Raw genomic sequence first — 21,797 nt, 5'->3', positions numbered from 1 at the left:
GGAGCGCAAGTCGGGCACGTTGAGGTAGCAGCTTTCAGGGAGGGGGAAAAGCAGGCATGATCACGAGTGTGATTGCGGTGCGTGTGCACGGGGGCTGTGGGACATGCAGGGCGCGTGGCGAAGGCGTGGTTGGCAGGTGGGCCAGGGCAAGGGGGCTGCTAGTCTGATGTATGAGATGCATCACCACCACTGAGCAGTAAGAGGGGGCCGAGGGTAAGAGGTCTATCCTGCCATTAGCCACCAGAGACTGAGTGGCAGAGGGTAACATGTCTACCCCGCTTATGGCCGGCAGAGTCTAAGGTAAGCGGCAGTCATCAGGTCTACCCTGGCATTGGCCAGCAGAGACCGAGTAGCCGATGACAACAGGTCTACCCTGTTTCCCTTCGTCAGTGTGACAAGTCTGGTCGAGGAGGCCTGGTCTAGCCAGCAGCCGCCAGGACAGGAAGGCACCAGATGGGATACCGCGTGCGCCCCCTTGGCCTCCCCATCTCTGACCATGATGCCTGTGGACAACACACAAGGGGCACAATGTGCAACTGCTTGGACTGGCGCAGTCCAGCCTAGCCCTGCGCCGAGACGCACCAGGTCCATCTTCCCACCCAGAGACGGCAGCGGATGGATCCCCTTTACAACGCGCATGCTCGTGGTGAAAGGAAAGCTGCCCACTCCTGCGCAGCCAAGGCCCCACCCTGCATATGGGGCCCAGGAGCCATGCGGAGAAGGATGCGAAGGTGGACTGTGCTGGCGAGGGAACCCTGTTGGCCCTGGCCTGCTGAGAGAGGCCAAGGAGGAGGAAGGAGAAGGAGCAAGCGCCAAAGCGTTGGGCCGCTCACAAAAGCTTGTGTAGAGGGCTGATTCTCAAAAGATTGGAGTGAGGGAGCTCCTTTGCTATGTGCAAAACCCTGACCCAGAATCAGCTCATCTAGAAATGATTTAGCGCCGGGTGCCCCATGATCATGCAGTACGTGACAGGGGAGAGGCAGCGCTGCATATGTTCTCCCCTCCAGTCCCAACTACAAGTGGTGCTCCGCACGGGGCCTGCCCGCCGACGGGCGGGCGACCGGCTATCGCGAGCCCACCGAGGCGCCAGGGTGCTGCAGTATCGCTACATCTAGGAGGATTCTGACTTAGAGGCGTTCGGTCATAAGCCTGCAGATGGAACCTCGCGCCAGTGGCTCCTCATCCCAGCGCACACACCAGGGGTCTAAACTTGTGGTTCCTCTCGTACTAATGAAGCACAAAAAGCAATGAAAATACCTTTCAGCTGATTTAGACAAAAGGATATGTTTATTTCAGCACTGGGTATACAACCGCGATCTCTCCCAAAGGCATGCGTGCCTTTGGCAATTTTTGGTCCTTCATTTACTCACAAAAACAGTGTATATTCAGAAATGCCTATACACATTTATTACCTGTCACCGCCCTTTCCCTGCTTAGTATTAAAATTAGCCGCATGCTCATTGCACCTGCATAGTATCCCTTTGGTTTTGGGGCAGTGGACTTCTATTTGAGTTGGAGGGTTGTAAGGGATGAAGTAAGGATCATCTACCTCACTATAAATTCTTTACCTCTGTCCCGTTACCATGACTGCCTGACCTGTTAGTCCCTTCATTCTGGTCTTTATTGCCTTCAGGGTCAAAATTTATGATTGATGGGTTTATTTTGGCTAACTCTAAGCATTTTCTAGTATCAGTTTCACTTAAATTTTTCCATATGTATATTTTGCTGGTTCTGCATATTATATAATCAGATTTTATCAACTTCTAATCCCCTGCAAGGATATATATGTTTAAGGGTTACATTCCTAACTTCCATCTCCTAAGTTTTCAAGATATCTATCATATAACTCATTCTCTAAACATGCGATTCACAAAACTATAACAGAATAGTACGAATACTATGGATCACTGAGCAGGATTACTATTGCAACAACACATCATCAGTAGGGTAAAACTAACCTGTCTTATGACGCTCTAAACCCAGCTCATGTTCCCTATTAGTGCGTGAACAATCCAATGCTTGGTGAAATCTGCTTCACAATCAGGATCCTGCAAGGATGATCTTATCCTCGTGCCACTGCAGAGGGACTGAACATGGGTTTCACCAACACTTCCAATTCAGAAAGGCAGAGACAAAAACGTGGCAACCCCCCTTTGTGTATGGACACAGGACAGGGACCCTGTCCCAATCTCTTTGCAGGCACTGCTCACCTGATCATCCATAGCGGCAGCAAGGTGCTTCTATCACACAAAACCCACTAGCTTTTCAGCCACAGCGGGATGGGGACAACAGCAGCATGAGAGACACACTGGGGCACTGGGCTGGACTGGAAAGAAAGGGGAAAGAAGGGGGTCTTCGGAGAAGGGACCTGTGGGAGAAATGGGGTGCAGGGGCTGTTGTGCTCCTGCTCAGAAGCTCTGGGGTCATGGCCAAGAGGCACAGCTGGGGCAGGGACTGTGCCTTTAGTTCACCCTTGGGGGTTTTGGGGTGACAGGGATAGAAATGCAATGGGGGGCCCTGGGTATGGGGTACCCTGGGAAAGACCCATGGGGCAGAGGTGCTGTCTAAGGTGTCAGCAGGGGTGCAGTGGGCTGTGCTGGGACAGACTGGGCTGTGGTGGCCATGCAAGGGAAGGGACTGACATTGGCAGAACTCAGTGTAGCCACCAGAGGTATCTTCAGAATCTCAAAATTGTCTAAATCCATCTGCAGAGAGATCAGGAGACCTCAGTGGTCACTGGGATGTGCCTGGTGCCAGCAAGGGATGGGGGGACTGAACTGCCACACCAAATTCTCTGGGGTGATGTCCTCCAATGCCAGCACAGCACTCACTTCCTGGAGATCATCTTGGGTTCTTTCCAGGAGTGCCTGGGAAAAGAGAACAAAGACTTGGCCTGGACTGGGCCTTGTGGGGCTGTGGGAGGACAGGGGTGCAGGGAGCAGGGCAGAGGCAAAGGATTTGGAATGGGAATTCAGGGCCTCCAAGGAGATCTGTTTGAGGTGGGGGGAGACCCAAGGACACTGAATTGAGGTGACCCAAAGAGCCCAAGGGACTGGAATGGAGTTGTGGAAGGGGGCCTGTATGGGATGCAGGGGAGGAGAAAGGAATTCCAGTCTAGGGACATGGGACTACAAGGGAGGGGCTTGGTGGGAACAGAAGAAATAGAATGGTTGAAGACAAAACCAATGGAACTGGGACAGGATTTGGGAGTAGGGGGTGCATAAGGGAACGGTATCAGAAGATACTGCTGCAGTGACCAAGGAGAAAGACAAAGGACTAAGGAGGAAAAAGGAAGAAAGGAATTGGGAATGATGGCTGGAGGGCATTTGGGAACTCTGAATGGGACAAAGAGGAGAACCTGGGGATTACATGCCTGAAGAGATCAAAAGGATGGGATGGGAGGCTACAAGGGGCAGGATGTGGAGGCACTGTGACATCAGGGCCTGAGCACAGGCACCTTCATCATCCTCTCACACTGGGCAGAGCTCCCTGAGGCTGCAGCAGGGCAGGAGCATCTTTAGCCCTTCCAGGACTCCTCCCTGCCCCCTCCCCAACAGCCCCCAGGCCAAAGCCCAGCATGGCACTACCCCAGCCCTGGCCACAAGCTCAGCCCTGGACAGAGTCCATCCTACCTGTAGCATGCATCCAGCCCCCTTGTCCATCATCCCTGCAGTTTCCTGCATGGAGCAGCTGCCCCTGCAAGGGCCCAGACACCTCTGGGGTCAAGGACGGGTGGGCAGGGAGTTGTAGGCAGCTGGATCACTTGTGGAGAACACCCCCACTCCAACACAATCCATCCTCCAAGAGCTTCCAGAGCCACATCCCCCCATCTCCTGGTTTCCCTCCTCTCCAAGGGTTTTTCCTTCAAGGCATCCTAGAACTGACCCCAACCATCACCCAGCCTGTCTGAGCAAAATCATCACTGTTCCCCCTCCTGCCCCATGGGGAAATAGGAGATGGACTGGCCCCTCTTTTTGGGACAAGAAGATTCCAGAATCTCAGAAAACTGAGACATGATAGGACAATGGTGTCATGAACCCAGGAAATAGCCAGGTGATTTGGATCTGCAGGCACTGGAGACACTGTGCAGCACTGGGAAACGATGATCAGCTGAAGGCAAGGCTGAAGCTTGGGAAATTGCTCAGGTGTGGCACTTCCCACATCCACCCCACCCCATTATTTCCCTTTCAGCCCTGGGGTGGAGTCCAGGTGGGAATACCCCCTGCCCTGGGACAGACCTTCATCCTGTCACACCTTCAGCCATTGTGCCCTCACAGATCCCCTGGGTCCTGCTCGGCACAGCTGCCACGCATAGGGGTGCCAGGGACCCCATCTCCAACAAGGCTCCCATTTCAGCACTGTCCCTCACTGGGACTTGCCCACAGCTCCCCAGGGCCCTTGTCCCCATTCAGTGTTTCTGGAATTCCCTGGCCCTGGGCCCAGGCCAGCAATGTCCCAGAGCAGGATGGGCCCATCCCCAGGGATGTAGGGGAGTTGGTGTTTGTCCCCAGGGAAAAAAACTGGGCAAACAGAGGTGCCCAGTCATGGGGAGGGATCTTGGTCCCCTGCCAGCATCTCTGATAAGCCCTGTTTACCCAGGGCCTGGGGAACCAGGAGGACATTGAGATATCTCGGCCTTCCAGGAAGTGAAAATCCCTTGAGAAGTGTTTCCTGACAGCTGTCCATGCCTGTGATCCTTGTTTGACATTCCAGGTCATTAGTGAAGGTTTGTTGTTTCCTCATGTGTTGGTTTCACATGCTTGGGGGGAGGGGTAGCTTTCCCTCACAGAAAGCTCCATGTGGCCCAGGAATGGAGGGGGCTGTCCCGTCTCCCGTGTCTTCTCCTGTGAGCTGCTGAAACCAATCAGAGAGCTGATTTGGTGATGGACAGCTAAGGAAACTAATGAAAAGTTATTTCGCTTTCACAAATCACAGTGGATCAAGTGCTAGGGGGTCTTTTGACTTCCGGCCTCTGGAAGAGCGGGGATCTCCAGCCGGGGCCCCGGCCCGGCTCTGGGCTCGGTCTGGGGCCCGGCCTGGCATCCCTTCCTGGCACCGGCTCTGCGGGGAGCCCGGCTGGGCACCCCTGCCCAGCATCGGTTCTGCAGGGAGCCCTTATTCTGGCCTCAGCTTGGCTCGCTGCAGCTGCATGGACCCTCGGCACCAACCACATGGCCCCCTGGCACCAGACGCATGTTTTCTTCTTCATGATCTGGATACAATTTTAACTTCTTAATGCCTGGATAAGATTCTCAATCTCCTGAACCCCCCTTAATGAGAAGAAATAAAGTATAGAGTCCACAGAAGTCAGCGGGATGAAGATAAAGTTCCCGATGGGAAGAGATTGAAAAGATGCAACTGATAAGTAGCTGAAAACCTTTTTTGTGGGGCTATGAGGGGATTGTGACTTCACTAAAATTTCTTTAAACTGTGAAATACACTTGGGGAGGATGGATGCTTGAGATGAAGACTTTCTTTTTTGCCTCCAGAAATTGAGCTCTCTGTTTTGGGACTGGAATATGAACAGAGATATTTGATAGAGAAGGAGATTAAGAGGATTTTGTTTTTCAGCAGCCTGCCTTTAAAAGTAGTACCCCATGTGTGCATTGTAACCCATATACACGGCTCTGGAAGGACTGTGGAAATAGGAGGAAAATTCATTGTTCTGTATGTCCCCGGTGGATGTAGACTGTGAAGTTGAAGACACCCCCTAAGTCTAAAGCAGAAAAAGGAACTTTTCTCTCTAGAGTGAACTGAAATTATTATTTGAGTGGATAACTGACTGAAGTGTTCTCTGTATATGTTTGGTAAGAAGTGTGGAATGAAGGGAGGAGGGAATAATCTAGTGTTGGGGGTTGAGTGCTTTTCTGTTACTGTGTCAATTGAAAGAATTTTTCCCATTATCATGCCAATGGAGCTGGCCGGGCTACACCCAGGGTCCCTGATGGATCCAGACAAAGGGGGTGGGTGGGGACGGCCCCAGAGGGACCTCTGAGGCTTCCGGGAGGGCACTCGTGTTTCCGGCGAGCCGGGAGGAGGACGCCTGGGATCGTTCAGCCACGCGGCCGAGCACAGGAGAGCCAGACCCTCTGCGATCACCTGCCCTGCATCTGCCCCGTTCCAGCCTCCTGCCTCTGCGGACACAGCTGATCCCCCGGACACACACGGTGAGCGAGGAGCCGCCGCCCTCGGTGAGGGTGAGCCCGTTCCCGCCCAAGACTGGCGTGGCCACTGCTGCCCCTCCCCCCTCCCTCCTGCCTTCGTTCCCGTCTGCCCTCTGGCAAATCCGGGCTCTGGACTAAGTACAGAGACAGCGTGCTTGCATCTAAAGGGACTGACACTGAGTTATCTATTTCGTTCTGTTAGCAATTTTAACTGTTATTGTTTTCTGTTTGTATAGTTAGATATATTAGTAAAAGAGCTGTTATTCCCACCCCCCTTATCTCTGCCTCAGAGTCCTTGATTCAAACAATCGTAATACTTGGGGGAGGGGAGTGGAACCGAAGTCTCTATTCCAAAAAGGGAAACTTCTGCCCCTACTGGCAGACACCTGTCCTTTCAAACCAGGACAGATTTTGGCGCCCAACGTGGGGCCCGAGGGCACTGAGTTGAGAGTTAAGACGGGAATAACAGCTCTCTTAACTGGCAATATGTTGTCTGGTTTAATCTGGTTTGTGTTTCATGTGGTCACAGCCATCTCCCTCCCATTTGCAAGCTCTTTTTTGAATTTGGGCCCCCTCACCAAGGTTGCTGTGGCTATTGTCCGATTGGTTTGGTGGATTGATTATGTCAGGAATTCATGGGTTTTTAATTTTTTCTGGGAAGCGGTTGCATGGATCCGGAGCTATCGTACTCTAACTGCGTGTTTCTGGGGCTATTTCAGTAATGGTACTTACTGTGTGGTAACAAGTGCAAGGGAAATTTTCTCCCAATCCATCACCCAGTTTTTTGAGGCTACCCCACTGGTTCTCAAGGATTTCAGATCTGTTTTAATTGCCAGTGTTATTATACAGTGGCTGGTGTTGCTGGTAGGCTTGTTCTACTTAGCATTCAGAAACAAGGGAATATTGGCTTGGACAACAACTCTGATACTGCCCCAGGGACTAGGGATGCTGCCCCAGAACCTGCCTCTGCCCCAGGGACTAGGGATGCTGCCCCAGAACCTGCCTCTGCCGCAGGGACTAGGGATGTTGTCCCAGAACCTGCCTCTGCCCCAGGGACTAGGGATGCTGCCCCAGAGCCTGCCCCAGGGACTAGGAATGCTGCCCCACAGCCTGATGCTGCCCCACAGCCCACTGCAGAAATGAGCCACCCAGAGTGGGTGGGGGCTCTAGTGAAGGATATAGGCCAAATGCTGAATGAGCAGAGTCAGATGTTGAAGGAGCATAGCCAGATGATGAAGGAGTATTTTTCTCCAGCTGGTGAGAAACCCTGCCCTAAAGAGGGAGAGTCAGATGGTGCTGCAGTGGAACCCGTAGATGTTGTATCTGTCCAGGTTCCAGCTGGATCACAGGAGCAGCCACAGCCAGCAGCAGTTGCTGCTGTGGAAACTAGGAAATCTAAGATTAAAACGAGGCACTTAGATAATGGGGATCAGCAAGGAGGGTCCTCATCACCAGCAAGGGAGCCAGAGGTTGAGATTGTCACTGAGTCCCTCTCATACGATAGTCTCCGTAACCTGCGCAAAGACATTGCTCGGCGGGGCAGTGAGCCTTTTACAACTTGGTTACTCCGGGTCTGGGACCTTACGGGAACTGGTGTACAACTGGATGGAACTGAGGCCAGGAATTTGGGATCCTTGGCCCAGGATTCAGGTGTGGACCAGATATTCGTAAGGGAGCAAGGCCTCCTTTCCATCTGGGACCGGCTTTTAATGAGTGTGAGAGAGAAGTTTGTACACAGAGAGAGAATGCAGGAGCACCACCGTAGGATGCGCTGGAAGACCCTTGAGGAAGGGATCCAGCAGCTGAGAGAGACAGCAGTATTAGAGGTACTCTTTGGGAGGGATGGACAGCATGACAATGACCCTGACAAGGTCAAGTGCACAGGGCAGATGTTATGGAATCTGGCAACCTTGGGTCCATCTCAATATACCACCTACATAGCAATGATTAATGCTGATAACAGTCCAGAGACAGTGTGTTCTGTTGCCAACAAACTCAGAAATTTTGAGAGCATGATGAATGGCCCAATGCAGGCTAAGGTCTCTGTCGTGGCCAGGGACCTCCAACAGGTCGAAGATAGGATGAGGGATATGAGGGAGGAGATGATGGAGGAGATGAGGGAGGTGAGGGAGGAGGTGAGGAAGATCAGCGTAGCACCAGTACGAGTCACAGGCCCCCAAGTCAGAGCTTCACGTCCCCCAGCTAGGGAGAGAGGGTACACCTCACGAGCTGACCTGTGGTTTTTCCTGCAAGACCATGGGGAAGACATGGGAAAATGGGATGGGAAACCCACTTCTGTCCTGGCAGCACGGGTGCGTCAGCTCAGGGAGGGAAATGCTAAACGAGGGAGCCGCACTAAAATGAAGGTAGCCTCAACCTCCCACAAGCAAGGTGCAGGGTATTACAGCAAGGAGGATGATCTGTCAGATCCCCTGGAAGGAACCTCCACTATGTATGCCCAGGAAAGAAATAATAACCAGGGCTAGAGGGGCCCTGCCTCTAGCCAGGGAGAGGCATGGGATGACAGGATCTATTGGATAGTGTGGGTGCGATGGCCTGGCACGTCAAAGCCACAGAAACATAAACTGCTAGTTGATACTGGTTCACAATGCACCCTGATACCATCAGAACATCTGGGGAAGGTACCTGTTTCCATTGTTGGGGTGACGGGGGGATCACAGGAATTCACTTTGCTGGAAGCTGAGATTAGCCTGACAGGGAAGGGGTGGCAGAAACATCCAATTGTAACTGGCCCAGGGGCACCGTGCATTCTAGGCATAGACTTCCTCAGGAACGGCTACTACAAAGACCCAAAGGGGTTCAAGTGGGCTTTTGGAATAGCTGCTGTAGAGACAGAGAGCATTAAGCAGTTGAACACCTTGCCTGGACTGTCAGAAAACCCCTCTGCAGTAGGACTCCTGAAAGTGACTGAGCAACAGGTGCCAATTGCCACCATGACTGTGACACGTGCGCTGCCATCCAACAGGCCAAGGGGGTGAAGCCCCTCTGGTATGGGGGGCAATGGTCCAAATGTAAGTATGGAGAGGCCTGGCAGATTGACTGTATTACACTGCCTCAGACCCGCCAGGGCAAGCGCTACGTGCTGACCATGGTAGAAGCCACCACTGGATGGTTGGAGACCTACCCTGTGCCCCACGCCACTGCTCGGAGCACCATCCTGGGCCTGGAAAAACAAGTCCTCTGGAGACATGGTACCCCTGAAAGAATTGAGTCAGACAATGGGACTCATTTCAAAAATAGCCTTATAAACACCTGGGCTAAAGAACATGGCATTGAGTGGGTGTACCATATTCCCTACCATGCACCAGCGGCTGGGAAAGTCGAACGGTGCAATGGTCTGCTTAAAATGACCTTAAAAGCACTTGGTGGGGGGACTTTCAAGAACTGGGAGATCAATCTACCAAAGGCCACATGGTTAGTGAATACCCGAGGTTCCACTAACCGAGCAGGCCCTGCCCAGTCAGTGCCCTTGGGAGCAGCAGATGGAGATAAGGTTCCAGTGGTACACCTGAGAGGCATGTTAGGGAAAACTGTCTGGGTGAACTCTGCTTCCAGCAAAGACAGTCCTGTTCGTGGGGTGGTTTTCGCTCAAGGACCAGGTTGCACTTGGTGGGTGATGCAAAAGGATGGAGACACCTGATGCATACCCCAAGGGGACCTTGTTCTAGGGTGAACTATCTATGATACTGTGCCTGTAACTACATGTATGTATATAATTTAAAGATTTCAATATGATGTAGCATGTTGGCATGGAAAAAATTCGGGGTGGATAATGTTGGGGGTTGAGTGCTTTTCTGTTACTGTGTCAATTGAAAGAATTTTTCCCATTATCATGCCAATGGAGCTGGCCGGGCTACACCCAGGGTCCCTGATGGGTCCAGACAAAAGGGGGTGGGTGGGGACGGCCCCCGAAGGGGCCTCTGAGGCTTCCGGGAGGGCACTCGCGTTTCCGGCGAGCTGGGAGGAGGACGCCTGGGATCGTTCAGCCACGCGGCCGAGCACAGCAGAGCCAGACCCTCTGCGATCACCTGCCCTGCATCTGCCGCGTTTCCAGCCTCCTGCCTCTGCGGACACAGCTGATCACCCGGACACACACGGTGAGCGAGGAGCCGCCACCCTTGGTGAGGGTGAGCCCGTTCCCGCCCGAGACCGGTGTGGCCGCTGCTGCCCCTCCCCCCTCCTTCCTGCCTTCGTTCCCGTCTGCCCTCTGGCAAATCCGGGCTCTGGACTAAGTACAGAGACAGCGTGCTTGCATCTAAAGGGACTGACACAGAGTTACCTATTTCGTTCTGTTAGCAATTTTAACTGTTATTGTTTTCTGTTTGTATAGTTAGATATATTAGTAAAAGAGCTGTTATTCCCACCCCCCCTTATCTCTGCCTCAGAGTCCTTGATTCAAACAATCGTAATACTTGGGGGAGGGGAGTGGAACCGAAGTCTCTATTCCAAAAAGGGAAACTTCTGCCCCTACTGGCAGACACCTGTCCTTTCAAACCAGGACACTCTAACAAGTCATTTTTGTCCCCAGCCCCCTGTGGCTGTAAAGCTGGTGGGTCCTTTGCGGCAGAAGCACCTGGCTCTTGCTCTCCTCGGGTAGGTCAGCAGTGCCTGCAGACAGAGGGGGGGGACAAAGTCCCTCTCCTGTCCTGGTGGGTCATGTTCTGGGCACTGTGTTTTAGGATTGCAAGAGTTGGTGACATCCATGTCCAGCCTGCTCCAGAGGCATCAGGGAATGACCATCCTTTAATAACTGCCCTGATTTTCCTTGAGCCAAATGAAATTTTTCTTGATCAATAAACCCCTTCAGCAAACATATAGCTCTGTGTGTGTGTGTGTGTGTCCATGTGTCTGGATTTTTGCTGTCCTGGCATTCCACTGGCCAGGGCATTGCAGAAACCCTTTGTGAGGACAAGGGCCCTTGGGGAGCTGTGACCAGGTCCCAGCCTGGGGCAGGGATGGCATTAGAGCCTTGTTGGGGATGGGGTCCCTGGGACTCTTTGTGTGGTGCAGCTGTGCAGAGAGGGACCAGGTGCTCTGAGAGGGCAGAGTGGCTGCAGGTGTGACAGGGTGAGAGGCAGGGCAGGGTGTATTCCCCTCTGGGCTCTGCTCTGGGGCTGCAGACAGGACCAGTTTGGTGCCTGCAGGGTTGGGAAATGGGGTGCTATGGATGTGGGAAGTCCTACACCTGAGCAATTCCCAAAGCCTCAGCCTTTTCTGCAGGTTATCACAATCCCCCATGGCCTGGAGATTCCAGCTATGTGGCTGATCCTATTGCCCATGACACCTTTGTTCTCCCAATGCAATATTTGGGGATGGGGTCAGCTCTAGAGTGTCCTGCAGGGAAAGCTCTGGGAGGGGACGAGCACTGGGAGATGCAGGGATCTGGCTCTGGGACACTGCTGGAGGATGGATTGTGTTGGAGGAGGGATACAAGTGCCTTTGTCTCCCTATCTAATCCCTTGGACCCCAGAGGCCCTCGGACCCTTACAGGGGCAGCTACCACATGGAGGAAGTTGAAGAGATACCAGGGAAGGGGATAGATCTGTGCAGCAAGTGGGATGGACTCAGTCCAGGGCTGGGCTTATGGCCAGGGCTGGGGTCAGTGCCAAGCTGGGCTTTGGCCTAGGGGTTGTTGGGGAAGGAGCAGGCAGGAGTCCAGGCAGGGCTAAAGGTACTCCTGCCATGCTGCAGCCTCAGGGAGCTCTGCCCAGTGTGAGAGGATGATGAAGAGCATGGCCCTGCTCTTCTCCATCCTGCTGTGCCCCAGTCCAGGCCAAGGTGAGGCCTGATATCATGATCTGGCCCTATAGCTTCCCATCCCATCCTTTTGACCTCCTCGGACACCTCCCCAGGTTTTCCTCTTTGTTGTATTGTTCAATTGCCTTCCCACTGATCATTCCCAATGCCTTTTTCTCCCTTTTTCCCCTCAGTCCTTTGCCTTTCTCCCTGGTCACACAGGGTTCTCCTGATGCCCTTCCTGGACTTCTCACCTACTACCAAACCATCTTCCAGTTTTGTTGGTTTTCTCCTCATCCATCGTGTTTTCTCTTTCCCCATCAAGCCTCGCCCGTGCAGTCCCATGTTCCTACAATGGAATTCCTCTTTTCTCCTCTGCATCCAACAGAACTCCCTCCGCACCCTTAGACCACTCCCTTGGGCTCTTCAGGTCACCCCATTATAGTGTATTTAATGCTCCCTGGAGGCCCTGAATTCCCATCCCATTGTCTTAACCTCCGCCCTGATCCCGGCACCCATGTTTACCCAGAGCCCCACAAAGCCCAACCCATACCATGCCTTTGTAACCCTTCCCAGGCACTTGTGCAAGGAGCTAAAAATGATCTCTGGGAGGTGAGGGGGCTGCTGGGATTTGAGGGCATCCTCTCTAGGAATTGGGGGCAGTTTGGTCCTATTGTCCCTTGCTGACACTAGGGACATCCCAGGGACCTGCAGGGTCACCTGTTTCTTCTGGAGATTGATCTAGAGAATGTTGAGATCCTGAAAGCACTGCTTGTAGGAACCATGTATGTTGAGAATTGATTAGAAAGCCATGGACACAACTGTGGATATGGCTTGGCTGAGGCCTGGTTGCAGGAGAGCAGCTCCTGCTAAGTAGTAGCTAGGCCTTGCTCTTAAGCAGATTTTGCTGAGCAGCAGTGTTTGCTTTTAAGAGACTTTTGCAAAAGCAATAGAGCTAGCATAATTTGCAGAGTTAGTCGATAAGTAATACATATGCCCGTTGTTCAATCAAGGCCTTAACTTCCAGGGAAGCACGTAGCAAGCGAGATATAACCCTGGGACGGATACTATATAGCAATAAGTATAAGAATAAGGGAAGTAGGAGCAGCAGAATAGCACGTATGCTTTTTGGCTAGAAATTCAGTAGGCGTGATTATCTCACACTTGCAATAACCAATAATAAGAGAAGGCGTACATAGTAAAAACCAGTAAGATTGTACTAATATCAATAATGCTGATTTATGTTATGTTGGGCTATAAAACTGTCTGATGCTCTCTATAAAGTTGAATTATGCTTTATCAATCACATTGATTGGCTGGCTGATCCCCTCGCTATTCCTCCACGAGCGGTTCCGCAACCCCGCAGTGGCGCCCGAACAAGTGCCTTCCGACCCTAAGGCCTTCTAACCATAGGGCTCGTTCCACCGCACCGTTGGAGGTAAGCAAGTGGGGAAGCTTCAAGTTGCAGGGCTTAGAGGGCAAAGATTCCTGTATGCTGGCATGCTGCTGGTTTCCATGCCTGGGTACTCCACATTCCGGAGGCTCGCCATCCCGATTACGCCGCCGTACAGCGTTTCACACGACTGTGGTAAAGGCTGCAATGTAATGTGCGCACACAAATTAAGTTTTAATTCCTGAGCTGCCCACTTCATTAGTTTAAAAAACAAAAAAAAAAAGGGGGAAATTATGGCTAAGCAGACAGGACAAGCGGCTTTTAATTTATTTAAATGCTTTTTAGAAAAGCGAAAGGTGGAAATAGATTATAAGAAGGACCTATTAAAGTTATTAGACTATGTTTGGGAGAAAGGATTTTTTTATTGCTCCTGAGAAGCTTTTTACAGTTGAGGAGTGGAAAAAACTAAGAGATTGTTTAGCTTGGGAGGTCATTCAGAAAGATAAGACAGCTAAAAGGCTGGTTCAGCCTTGGCAGGCTATCTTTAACTCTTTTGAATCATATCAGGCTGAGAAAAAAATTGCTGCTGTTGCAGCCGTACGTTTAGATGGTAAACCTCTTGCTGCAGAGTGAGCTGCACAGGCTGGTATGTATGTTTTTGCAGGAAATAATCTTCCAGATCCACCAACTCTGTCACAATTTACAATGCCAGATAAATCTGTTTCTAACGCAGCTGTTCAGTCTCCTTCTGTAGCAGAGCCCTCTGCCTCTCCCACGGACATAACAAAACAGCAAACTGAGCAAGTTTCAGATAAGGATGTTGAGGAAAAAGCAAAGATAAAAGTAGAAATTGAGGTTAGAGATTGGAATAAAATCATGGGGGAAGCAATAGCAGCTGAGGACCAAAATTTTGTTGCAAAATTACAGGGAGACTCAATGGTTAAACAGCAGGCATTTCCGGTTACATATTCTCCTACTGCAGAAGGCATACAGGTAACAATACCTCCTTTGGATTGGAAGTTGTTAATGCAATTACGTAGTACAGTAAATGAGGCAGGAATACATGGGGAGCCTACAAAACAAGTGCTTAATTATATTTGGTGTTAAGGACTATTGTTACAAGAGGACATGAAAAATGTTTTTAAACTAATTATGACACAATCACAGTTTATGTTATGGCAGGCTCATTTTCAAGCTTTATGTGAGGAAGCTGCACATATTGAAAGGGCACCTAATGACCCACTTAGGGGGGTCACAATGGACAGATTTATGGAAATAGGTCAATTTGCCAGGACAGACGCCCAAGCATTATTGGGCCCAGATATAGTAAAGGAGGCAATGCCATTAGCTAGGGCTGCATATGATTTAGTTAGAACTGAGAGAGGAGAATTACCATCCTATATGCATATTAGACAAGGTCCACAGGAGTCATTCTCTAGTTTTGTGGACAAGCTTACTGCTGCAATAAAGAGAGCAGGAGTACCTCAATATATGCAGGGGCCACATCTTAAGGAATGTATTATACAAAATAGCAATGCACAAGTAAGATCGATAATAGCTACATTATCAGGTGATTGGACTGTAGTGGATTTGTTAGATCATATGAGTAAAATTCCACAAGGAACTCAAGCTATGTTAGGTGAGGCTGTTAAGTATTTAACATTAACTCTAAAAGGCAGGCAGTCTTAGGATCAAACTTTTGCTGTTGCTGCACTTGAGCCATTAAAGCCACATAAATTTCAGACTGCTGACAAGTCTCACTCCAATGTGAGGTGTTTTCGATGTGGGTGGAATGGCCACATATTACGAGACTGTCAAACTACAAATGTTTGGTGCCGTATCTGTCAGCGTAACTCACATTCCACAGACGAGCGTAAGGGGACGCGGCATGAAGACACCGACTGTGTACCAAGTCACCCAAGTACCTCCGGTAGCTCCTCCTTGTTCCCTGCCTGCAAACATCAGCCAGCCACTGCAACAGGTTCCTTGCTCCCTGCCGGTGAACTTCAGCCAGCCACAAGAGGGAGCCTCGACCTGGACTTGGCAACCGCAATAGACATTGTACTAAACCTTTAAAGGTTCCTACTGGGGTTTGTGGACCTTTAATTTTAAATGGACAATCTTATGGAGCTTTATTATTGTGACAATCTTCAACTATTTTACAGGGACTAACTGTTGAACCTGGAGTTATCGATGCGGATTATACAGTTGAAATTATGATTATGGTTCATACACGTTTTCCTCCTATCAGTATTCCTGCAGAAGCCACATAGCTCAGCTGATTCCACAACAGCAGCTGATTAAGGAGGCCCAAGGACCACTGCAAGGAACTTGTGGATTGGGATCTACAGGAGGTTTGGTATTACTTACACTTACAATGGATCAGCGCCCTGTTGTGGAGGCTATATTACATTTTGCTCAACAGGAAAGGCGACTTCGAGCCTTATTGGATACAGCTGCTGACATTACCATTGTTGCTAAGTGTCATTGGCCATCTGATTGGCCACTGCAAAATCGTCTGGAGGCAGTTGAAGGGGTTGGTGGAGCAGGACAGGTCCAAAAAAGCTGTGGGCCTGTATCTGTTACAATTGATCAAAACACTGTGTCAGCCATAGTGGCAGTGATGGATCTTCCTGTTGGTGTACAAGCATTAATTGAGCAAGATGTCCTTGCTCAGATGGGACTAGTATTGCATTTGGGAAATGGCCCTTTTTGATAACAGCCACTACTAGGACTTTCCCGATCCAACTCACCTGGTTAACAGACACACCTGTTTCGATAGAGCAGTGGCCGTTAAAAAGGGAAAGTCTTGAACAAGCCCACCTTCTGCTGCAGGAACAACTTCAGCAAGGTCATGTAAAACTTTCTACCAGCCCTTGGAATACACCTATTTTTGTTATCCAGAAAAAATTAGGAAAGTACCGGCTACTTCATGATCTTCGAGCTGTAAATGCACAAATGCAACCTATGGGTGCATTTCAGCCAGGACTTCCTAACCCTGCTATGATTCCTTGTGGATGGGACATTTTAATTGTGGATTTAAAGGACTGTTTTTTCACAATTGCCTTGCACCTTTCTGACACACAAAGGTTTTCTTTTATCTTACCTGCTATAAACAGAGAGGCTATTGCACAACGATATGAGTGAACTGTGTTACCTCAGGGTATGAGGAATTCACCAACACTTTGTCAGTTATTTGTTGCAGTAGCCTTACAACCATTAAGGGTGTGCTGGAAATCCACATTGATTTTTCATTATATTGACGACATATTGTTTGCACAGAGTGTGCCTTTTACCAAGGATCATGAGCGTACAATAATTAATATGCTGTCACAGCATGGACTAGTGCTTGCTCCGGATAAAATCCAGAGGACTAATCCTTGGCATTATTTGGGTTGGCAAATATCTGATTCTATCATAAGGCCTCAGAAACTGGAGCTGAAAACAACCATTCATACGTTACATGATGCCCAGCGACTCCTCGGTGACCTTCAGTGGCTTCGACCGGTAATAGGATTTACAAATGATGATCTGGAAATCCTTCGCCCACTGTTAAAAGGTACCGACCTTGCTGCACCTGTTTCTGTAACTGCTCAGCAGACACGGATTTTACAAAAACTGGCTACAATTATCTCTGAAAGAGCAGTTTCTCGGAGAGTGGAGGATGTACCCATTGACATTACTATTTTACAGGGAAAAGGTCACCTCATGGGTGCTCTCACACAGCTCACAGCAGATCATCAGACGCTTGTTTTGGAATGGCTTTTTACATCTGTACAACCTAGGACTACAGTACAGAGTCGTGTGGCTAATTTAGCTACGTTGATAAAAAAGGGGCGTCTTCGATGTTTGCAAATTTCAGGACTTGAGCCAGCAAATATTTATGTGCCTTTACGTGCTGAGGACTTGGCATGGTATATGTATCATTCTCCAGAATTACAAACAAGTCTTCTGGAAGCAGCACAAAACATTCAATTGAAGTCACTAAAAAATCCTGTTTTACAATGGATACAAAGTTGCACTTGGATTCCTAAACCTAAGGTCTTGGATCGTCCTCTGCAGAATGCCATCACTGTATACACAGATGCTGGAAAGAAGTCAAGACGAGCGGCAGTTGTCTGGTTGCAGGGGAAACAATGGCATCATGAGATTCTGCCTGCAGAATCTCAGGACTCTCTTCAAACACTGGAACTTCGAGCTGTTCTCAGAGATATTTTAAAATGGCCTCATGGGAACTTGAATGTTTTTACTGACTCTCTATATGTAGTGGGTGTAACTGCGAATAGAGGATGCACTTATAAAGGACATTAAAAACATTAGATTACTAGAACTTCTGAGACAAGTACGTCAGGCTGTCAACATTCGTACAGCACCAATGCCTATGCTGCATATACGTAGCCATAAGTGGACTGATGGCCTAGGCAAAGGCAATGATATTGCAGATCAATTAGTATCTGTGACTGTACCTTTCAGTGAATTTCAGCAGGCACGAATGGCACATGATACATTCCATCAAAATGCCCGGGGCCTTCACAAGCAATTCCGTATATCTTTATCAGAAGCTCGAGGAATTGTTAAATCTTGTACAGTTTGCAGTCTGCAAGGCCCAGGGTTGGGAATGGGTGGGAATCCCAGGGGCTTAGGTCCTAATGAAGTTTGGCAAATGGATGTAACTCATGTTCCTTCTTTTGGGAAATTGAAATATGTGCATGTAAGAATTGATACTTATAGTGGGTTTATTTGGGCAACTGCTCAAACAGGTGAAAAAGCACTTCATGTATCCCGACATTTGTCAAGTGTTTTGCAGTAATGGGGGTTCCTAAACAATTGAAAACAGATAACGGTCCTGCATATATTAGTGAGAAAATGAGAAAGTTTTGTCAGCAATGGGGTGTTTCTCATATCACTGGCACTGCTCAATCCCCAACAGGTCAAGCTATAGTAGAGCGTGCTCATCAGACTTTAAGAAATTACTTAATGAAGTTTATAGGTGAAACAGATGTAAAACCATTGCTCACCAAAACTTTATTTCTGTTAATTACTTGTGTATTTTGGGATCACATGCTGAACCTTCTGTTGTCATTCATAGTAGGGGACAGAACAAATCCCAAAAATGACCCCTATGAGAGTTATGTATCGGGATTCCAAAACACGAATAGGGCAAGGACCTGCTGAGGTACAATATATAGGTAGAGGTTATGTGTGTGTTATTGCTCCCACAGGACCCATTTGGGTACCCAGCAAATGGATTTGTCCAGTGATTGATGACAGAGACTGCACCTCCTCCACCTCAGACCCAGGAAGAAGAGGAACTGTCCCAGTCTGGGGTTCCTCCTCTGCCCCGAGATCACCCCAGAGGGACACGAAGGTGGTTCAAAACCTGGTTTTCCCCGAAGCCGCCGAAGATAGACTGCCGGAAACAGTTTTCTCTTTTTCCAAGGACAGTTTATTGTTTCTTATCTCTGGGACACTTTGCCTGGCCAGCAGCGGTCTGCTCAGCCTGGCATCCATGGTGGAATCTGCCTGGTCAAGGCAGGGCTTATCTTATATAGTTAGTACTACGTATTACATGTTTACAAAATTTTACCAATACAATACAATTTTATTAAATGGTCCAGCCCTGACCCCAACCAATCCAAGAGGCCAACGTGTCACCCAACATGGATGACATGGAGAAGAAGGAGGAAAAGGTGTTCACCCCCCAAATTCTCCATCTTGGCCACGTGTCCCTTATCATAAACATTCAAGAAAACCTATTTATCTACGTTCTAACATTCTAATTTACACTCTACTCATCATTATTTTCTGTGTCTCTTCTCTCAATGTGGGCAGATTCTCCCAAGGAGCCAAATCCAGCCCCTGCAGCTCCTGGGCAGCACTCAGGGGTCTCTGAGGGGTCTGCCAGGGAGGTTTTTGCACCCCCAAAGGAGCCAGGAAAAAACCCTGGACTCCCACATCTCCCCCCTCTGTTTGCAGCAAAAAGACCTCCTTCACGGTTTTGTCCAGAGCCCTTTTCACAGCTTTGTTCAAGGCGTACCGAGTGCATGGGATGATGCATGGCAAAGCAATGAGAATAGTAACAAGCTCCACTAATATATAAAAACCTACTTTCAAAATTTCTTTTTACAAAGGTAAAAGATCAAAAAGGTCAAACAGACCATCCAGGCACAATAACTGTGCTAGAACTCGGAAGGATGGTTTGTTTGAAACTACAATATAATTGCTATATACATTCTAATTCGGAGTAACATCCATTGTTTGGTTCTTTTTCCCCCCTAAAACATCACATACAATTCCAAAATCCATTGTTGAACCAAAAATTTCTAATTCTTTTGGTTTGAAAACAGCCACAGGGACAAATTGAACCCACACATGCCATCCATTCACAGGAGTTGTCACAACTCACATCACCCATGAAGGGATGCCCTCCGGAATGGACCATTCTTTCACTGTCAATCCCACCAGACATGTTGAAAATGGCTTTTTTGCCTGGAATGCTTCAAACAAATTGTTTCCAACCCCACTGTCCATGCTAAACTTTCCCAAACACTCTCCCTTGGCTGCATCACTGGTAAATCCTCTTTTTCACCTAATGCAGTTGACAAAAAATAAGATACAACAGCATATAAACAATCATTTTTCACTGTCAGTCCTTAAGTCTTTTAAATCTTGTTTGAATACCTTGGTATTTCTTTCGCAGCTCCTTCAAAGCTCTTCTCCATCTGTGCTCCCATATAAGTCCTTGTGTGTCAGTAAGTATCAATGACACAAGAGATTTCATGTCACATGAAGTCAAGTCATATTCATTGAGAATACCTTTTAAAAACTGTTTAAAATATGAAGATCCCAGTCCATAATCTCTAATTGCCTTAATAAAATTTTTAACTAAATCATGATTTAATTTTTGCCATCTTTGGTTTTTTCCTTGTGGGTCATAATTCACTGGCATGGCTATTTCACCAGTCCCAATTGCAGGACATTTTCTGCTTCTTGTCAAGTCCATTCTAATATTTGTCCAATCAACTAAAGTATCTTGAGCTGCTGTTGCAGGTCTGTGTGTCTCTGTAGGAATTTGTCTGTTGAAAGGTATTACTTGTTGAGATTGAGGCCAAGCTGCTGCCTCATCCATTTTTTGATTCATTGGTATTGTAGAAATCTGTGGTCCTTGCCGCATTGTTCATTGAAAAGTCCTTGCCCATTATTGTCATCAACCTTGTTCTTCCCTTTATTATCACTTGTACTGCCATTTCTGAATCTGTAAGAATTGTCCTTGAAGATCTCTAAGATAGGAAAACCCATTCTATAATTAAAAGAGTGTCTTTTTTGTGTTCGTCCCAATGAAAAATCAAACCATATAGCTCTATTTCTTCTCCCAACACTACTAAATGGAATGGTAAAGAGTCCACGTATCGGTGTGGAGTGGCGAGTGCCACAGTAAGTCCTACTAAAAATCCATTGTCAGGTACATGTTCCACTGTGAAAGGAGATCTCTTCCCCATACAGTGAATGGCTTTTACACGAGTAATAGCTGTCTTCTGTCCGGGTCCTGTGAATGTTATTGAATTTTCACTTTGGAGGCATACAGAACTTCCTCCAATGCCTGTGATTTGATCCAAAGGTACAATCAAGTTCCATTCTCAAGGTCAGAAAATATATGAAATCACTGTCACGTCCGGTGTTCACCATCCCTGTGATGGTTGTTTTCCTGTTATGGTATATCAAGTCCCAAGTAATAGTTGGCTGTTCACAGGTTATGTACTTCAACCATAACGTGTGTACTTCGACATGGTCATTGTAGTGTGGATGCCTTTCGCCCATCACCGGCATTGCTTGATGCTCCAATGGATGCGATGGCAGAGCTATCGCTTTTGCCAGTTGAGTATTTTGTGGAATTGTCAATGGGGGTCGAAGAGCCCTTGCTAAAATTGTCATCTCTTCGAAGCAGTCTGCTGAAACAACAGTAGGATACATTGTCAGTCCAGAATTGCTGCACCGGTCTCTGCCTATTATCAAAAAATCTTGTCTCTTTCGGCACGGTGCTTTCAGTCCTGTAGGTATAGATGCAGATTCTTCATTCAAAAAACAAATCACTTTTGAAGCTGACAGGATGTACTGCGTTCCTGGGCAGCAAATCCCTGTCACAGGGGATGTCCCCTAACACCCTGCTGAGGGAGTCAGATTGACGTTCCCCAACAACTGTATTGTCTGTGCCAGTTGTTGCTGTTCCTTGTTACACTGCCATCATTTCTGTCGTAGCACAAGATGGTCCTGCACTTCGTGTTTTTTGGCAGTGCCAATGGTTTTCTGTCCACATCCGTCAGAGAATAACATTCACTTGCCAGATGTCTTCCTCTGCGACATCTAGGGTAAAGTTCTGGTGGCTTGGAAGTCTTTGTGGATTGAGGACAATTTTTCCCAAAATGTCCAAAAATTCCACAGTCGTAGCATTGTCCTTTAGATGGATTCTTTTTCTTCTTAAAATT

This window comes from Erithacus rubecula (assembly GCF_903797595.1).
Source record: "Erithacus rubecula genome assembly, chromosome: 23".
NCBI lineage: Eukaryota > Metazoa > Chordata > Aves > Passeriformes > Muscicapidae > Erithacus > Erithacus rubecula.
The sequence above is the reverse complement of the archived record's forward strand: the minus strand, read 5'-3'. Positions refer to the sequence as shown.